This window comes from Equus przewalskii, chromosome 31 (genome assembly GCF_037783145.1).
Source record: "Equus przewalskii isolate Varuska chromosome 31, EquPr2, whole genome shotgun sequence".
Classification (NCBI taxonomy): Eukaryota; Metazoa; Chordata; class Mammalia; order Perissodactyla; family Equidae; genus Equus; species Equus przewalskii.
Window position 1 is genome coordinate 17922128 of NC_091861.1, and position 6032 is coordinate 17928159.

Consider the following 6032-nt stretch of genomic DNA (forward strand, 5'->3'; position numbering starts at 1 on the left):
TTTTAGTAAAGGTATATGCAAGTTAAAAAATATAAACATGATATTTGATGAAACAATACTTTCTTTTGCCCAGTTGTTAACATATCCAGTAACTGATAAGGCATCCTGCACTTCACCCAGGCAATGTTTTTCTAAATTAATATATATTTCAAAAATGTGTAAAGCAACATTAAATATGATTTAAGAGGACATACAGTTGTAGTCAAAGTATTAAAAAACAGATAGAAATCAGAAACATCAAAGTTAGGAGAACGGTTTTCTCTGAGAAAAAGGTTTAGGAAATAAATTGATAAATGGAAATATTGGGGCTTCAGTTATTCCATAATGCTTGTTTCTTAATAAAAAGATTAAAATTATTGATATGATATCATATAATTGAGGGATTGATACATGACTTTTTAAAATATTTTTATTTCATTTTTTGGTTGATAGGCCATAGTAAAAATTTTAAAAATAACACACCAACATTTAGAGGTCTACTTACAATTGTTTAGCATTCAGATTTGGCATGACAACCATAGAGAAGGCATTCATTTTCCTTCATAATACTTCGTGACTTTTTTCATCTCAGAAAGTAGAAAACAAGGTTTAGAATAATATATCATGCTCAAGAAGTAAGTTTGAATACAACAATGTCAAGAATTTAATGATATTCTTGCTCTTCCAACTAAATGAACCTATTTGCCTAAAGAAGGCAGAGCATTCAATTCAATATTAATTCAATCCTTAAAATTGAGTCACAGAGAAAGAAAAATGAGTGACAGATGAGCCTTTCACTCCAAAAGTTACAAGTTTCAAAATCAAAAGTCCCATGGATGTTGTTGAAGATTTAAAATATAAGTGTAATTTTCTCAATTTGAGTCTCAAAGCAATCACTGTATTCACTTTATAAAAGGGTAGTAAATTCCAATTTGTGTGTGTCTGTGTGTGATTTCTGTATCTGTTATATAGTGTTTAAGAGAGCAAAATTTTCATCTACAAGGTTTCATAATTCCTTTGGGCTTATGTTTATGTGAATATATATGAAATATCTAAGAGCATTCTATGTGAAAGGAAAATTACAAGAATCGAAACCTGGGTTTCATAAACTGTAGCATTTACTGTTTCTCTAATATACAGAAAGCTTTCTCGAATACTCTTCAAATCAAAGAAATTCCTTGCATGGCAAGACTAAAGACACAATTTATGACCATAGTTAAATATTCAAAAGGGGCTAAAATGAAAGCTAAAAACCTTCTCAACCTATTAACTTCAAAGTTTCTCCAAACCAAAGATTCTTCACTGATATTTTTCAGATGATCTTTTTTTAATATACATATTCTGATTCCAGATACATTTTCTTTTGCTCCAAAATATGGACACTCTTCTTAGAAAGGGAATGTGCACATGTGAAAATCAATTCTTTCCTTTCTCAATGATTTTATTAAAGCCGGATTGAAGGTAACACTGCTGAGTGGCTTGCCTTATATTTACCAATAAGCAAATCTACCTAAATTAAATGAGAAAACCCATCGCTAGCTGGGTTCAAATGACGTCTCTCTAAGAACAGGACTGCTTAGTTACAAACCCGAAAGACTTCAATTGGCAGATGGCCTTCCTAAAACTGCTCTCCATCCACTTACTGTATCTTTTCCTCAGTGTCCCACCCATCTCTTTACTCAGAATTTCCCATTCCTCATTCCTGATCTCATAAAGACAAGCTTGAGAGTGTCATAGCTTTCCAGATAGTCTATATGATCCATAAAAATTGAGGTAACTTTACTCCTCCTTTTCTGATATGTACTATCTGATTTCTTTCTCCCCTCTAATTACATTAACCAATACCTCAAATTCAATGATAAGGGATACAATGGAAATCTTTGACTTAGTAATGCTATCTGTAATATTTTCCTTTTAAGTAGGATGATGGTTTTTGGACTTAAGTGTGAATATTTTAATGTTTTTAAATGAAACTTTGATTTCTAATTTATAAGTTGATTTTAAACAAAATGTGTTTAATTTTGCTTAAGTTCTCTTCAACAAGAATGAAATTACTCATGTGATTTTCAGTCTGAACCTTAGTAATATAGTAGTTATATTAACTGACATGCTAATATTAAACATCTTTGCATTTTCTGGCATGAATCACACATGGTAAAGATGCACAAGTTTTTATATGCTTTGCATTCTGTTTGCTAATATATACCTTGGATTTTGTATAGTTATTTATAAGTAAGTTTAGGTTATATTTTTTTGTTCAAAGATTATAACCGATTAATGTCAATAATATGCTTGCTGCATAAAAAGAATTTAGAACATTTTGAGTAGCATGATGTCTCTGATCTTTGCAAAGATGTTACACGTGTGGTCTTTTTCCGGAATAACAGTTTGAGAGTAATTATTATCTACATAGAAGAACTATGAAAATATGACCCATAATGAGGAGAAAAACAAATTAATCAAATCTGGCCTACAAATGACCCAGATGATAGGATTAGTACGCAAGACTATTACAACAATTATTATTATCATTGCATTTCATATGTCCAAGAAGATACAGGAAATATTGAGCATGCTAAAAGAAACATGAAAGCAATAAAAAACGTCCCAAATCAAACTTCTAGAGATAAAAAGTACAATATCTAAGGTGAAAAGTAGGAAAAAGACATAACAATTGATCCTAATGTGCAAACTTTAATTGGCTCTGCATCAAGAGAAAGATGGCTATCGGAGACATTCTTAGGAAAGCGGGTGAAATTTTAATATGGACCAGGTACTAGATAATTTCAGTTATTGTTATTGTTTTTATTGTTATTGTTATTATTTTCAGAAATGATGATGTTATTATAATTTATGTAGGAAATAAACCTTATTCTTAGGAGATACATACTCAAGCCTAAAATAATACACTACATGGGTTTAACAAAAGATTATGCATCGCAGGAGAAAAAGATAGTAAATTTTAAAACATAGAAATGGAAACCAAAGTGAAACACAGAAGGAAAAAAACTCTCAAAAAATATAGCATCAGTGAATTGAGTAACAACTTCAGGTAACCTCAAAAAGTACAAACTGGAGTTACTTAAGGAGAAGAAAAAATGAGGTTAAAGAAGATATTTGAATAAACATGGCTGAAAATTTTTAAATTTGATGAAAATAATATAAATAAACTGAAAATAAAAAAATATAGGGAACATAAAGAAATCAAGCCACAGTGTAATCAATTAGCCTAAAGCCAATGGCACAGAGAAACCCTTAAAAGGAATCACACATGAGCATACACTCACACGAGCTCATACCATCCCTCAGTTCAGTCACCGCTCAGTTATCTGTCAGTGCAGGGAGCCTGTCCTGATGCATGCAGCACCGTCAATGGATGCCTAGGCCCACTGGTGGCTCTGAGCATTGCAGTCATGCAGGCCACACCTAGGCAGGTGGTGTCCCCACCACCACCAGCAGCCACTGAGCCCAAATAGCACACAGAAGAAGCATCTTTGAAGGAGGATCTACCCCTTCCACACCAGTGTTGGGGATCATTTACCCTCTCTCAGAGGTCAGGAATATCATTGAAAAGACTGCCAGCTTTGTGGCTAGAAAGAGACATGAACTTGGAGCTAAGATACAACGGAATCCAGATCAACAACCACACGTTCGACTTCCTGAACCCCAACAACCCTTCCTACCGCCACAAAGTCAGCAAGTTCAAGGTGGGGAAGGTTCAGGAGCCCATGGCCGCCATCCCCAAGGTCATGCAACAGCAGCAGCAGCAAGCCACCCAGCAGCAGCTGCCCCAGAAGGTCCAAGCCCTGGTCATCCAAGAGACCACAGCACTCAAAGAGCTCCCTCCTGAGTTTGATTTCATCACAGAACCACCTCCATCTCAGCCTTCGACCTAGGCACAGTGAAGCTGAAGCCTCAGTTTGTAGCCAGTTTCTGACCCAGCTGATCCAGAAAGAGAAGCTCGACTACCAGTTAGACCTCCTCTATCCATAGCACAACCTCTTCAACTACTTCACGAAGCTGGTGGAACATTATACCAAGATCTTGAATCCAACTAAAAGCTTAATTGCAAAGCTCAAAAAAGGGGCTGAGAACCCCCGAGAAGTTTTGGACCAGGTATGTTACTGAGTGAAGTGGACCAAGTTCCAATGGCAGGAGAGAAAAAAGGAGGAGGAAGAGAAGGAGAAGGAGTGGGTAGCAGATCAATTGGCATGATTTCAAAGTGGTGGAAATGGTGGACTTCAAACACAATGAGCAAGGGAATTTCCCTCCCTCCATCACCCTGGAGATGCTGGGGGCCCAAATCCTCATTCAGGAACTCAATGAGAAGTTTGGGGAGAGTAAGAAGGTCGAGAAGGAGGTCAAGTCTATTGATGAGGACAAGAAACAGGAGAAGGCAGAGGAGCCTCCTTCCCAGTTGGACCCGGACACAAAAGTGTAAGACTTGGATGAAGGTTCAGATCATGAAGAAAGGCAGAAAGTGCCCCTTACCCCCAAGGACATGCCTCCTGCCTCTGCCCCTGACTCCAGACCAAGTCATTTTATGGAAAGACTATGACCCCAAAGTTTCCACCTCCCTTCCTCCAGCCCTGCTCCAGATGAATATCTTGTGTCTCCCATCACCGGAGTAAAGATTCCTGCCCCAAAAAATTCAGGAACCTATGTACGTTGCACTACTTGACCTCCACTAGCTGAAGTAGCAAGATGGCTCCATTCACGGGAAGCAGAGTGGTAGTGAGGCATTTGCATCAAGTCTGGAAATCAAGAACAACCTGAAACAGTTGGCCAGGTAGGGTACTGAAATCTTTGGTGTAGAGGAAACAGACTTCCATAAGAAGATGCAGGAGAAGGAGATCCAGAAGCCCAAAGAATAGGAGACATGGGACAGCCACTCTGGCAGCATGGCTGGGACCCAGCAAGCAACCCAGGCCAACATCATCCTCTAGGAGCTGATCAGGCCATTCACAAGGCCAAGGGCCTGGTGCCGGAAGACGACACCAAAGAGAAGATTGGTCCTGGCAAGCCCAGTGAAATCTCCCAGAAGCCACGTCCTCTGTCTTCAGCCACCAGCATCCGCAGCTTCACATTATCCATTAGTGTGGTGCTTTGACCACCGGCAATGCCACCTCACGTCTACACCACAGTTGCTTCCACAGTATGGTCGTACCTTGGCTCTGGTATCAGTGGTCCAACTGCCCTCATGCCTAGTGCTCACCTCCATGCCACTCAACATCCATATGCCCAGGACCAACATGGTGCCCATGCCTCCCTCAACCCCTCCTATCATGGCACCCTGCCCAACCCCCATGATTATATTTACAAACTTTGTGCTTGCTCCACCTGTGGTACGTGTCCCAGCTCCAGCCCTAACACTCCTAGTTCCCCCCGCCACCCTAACCCTCCTATGGGAACTGAGCCTGTCTGCAAGAAATTGAAAATACAGGACAGACTCATGCTTGAGGAGAAGTTCTTATGCATAAAAAAGGGTCCAGTGTCCATCAAATTCCAAGTGCCAATGTGCAGGATAAGATAGAACTGAAGGAAACTGAAGGGGTAGGTGCTGGTTTTCACCCTCCTGCTCACAGACCAAGTCTCTGTCATCAAGATGAAGACTCACGAAGCCATGGGCATGCCTACAGGGAAACAAGCTACAGTATGAGGACATCTTCATCAAGGATTTTGACTGGCTGGTTTACATGGCCAGTGGCAGTCATCCACCTGTTCTTAAGGGAGAGAGGCGATAGGCACAGGTATAAGAAAGAAACTTGATGTCAGGTCCCAGCCACTGCCATTTTGCCTCTCCTGCCCCTTACTCTCTGCCCCAGACCCAGGAGACCTCCCTGAGGCCTGGGGCCTTGCCTGCAGATTCGGTTGCCTCTTGTTAAGTTTGGAAATTCAAGTTGTCCTGCAGAGTTTCATTCCACCCACATCCTTCTCAGACTGATAAGAGTAGGGCATGGATAATAGAGCTGTCTAAGCCACTCTCCTTTCCAGCAGTCTCTGGAATCCCTATGTATTAGGGTCTTGAACTGAGGCGATTCATTTCTTTGGGC

At 39.7% G+C, this 6032-nt stretch overlaps 1 pseudogene; it reads left to right on the forward strand.

The window, feature by feature from the left end:
- The first annotated feature begins 3392 nt into the window (after positions 1-3392).
- LOC103542678 (splicing factor 3A subunit 1-like) lies at positions 3393-5748 on the forward strand (annotated as a pseudogene).
- Positions 5749-6032: the final 284 nt, after the last annotated feature.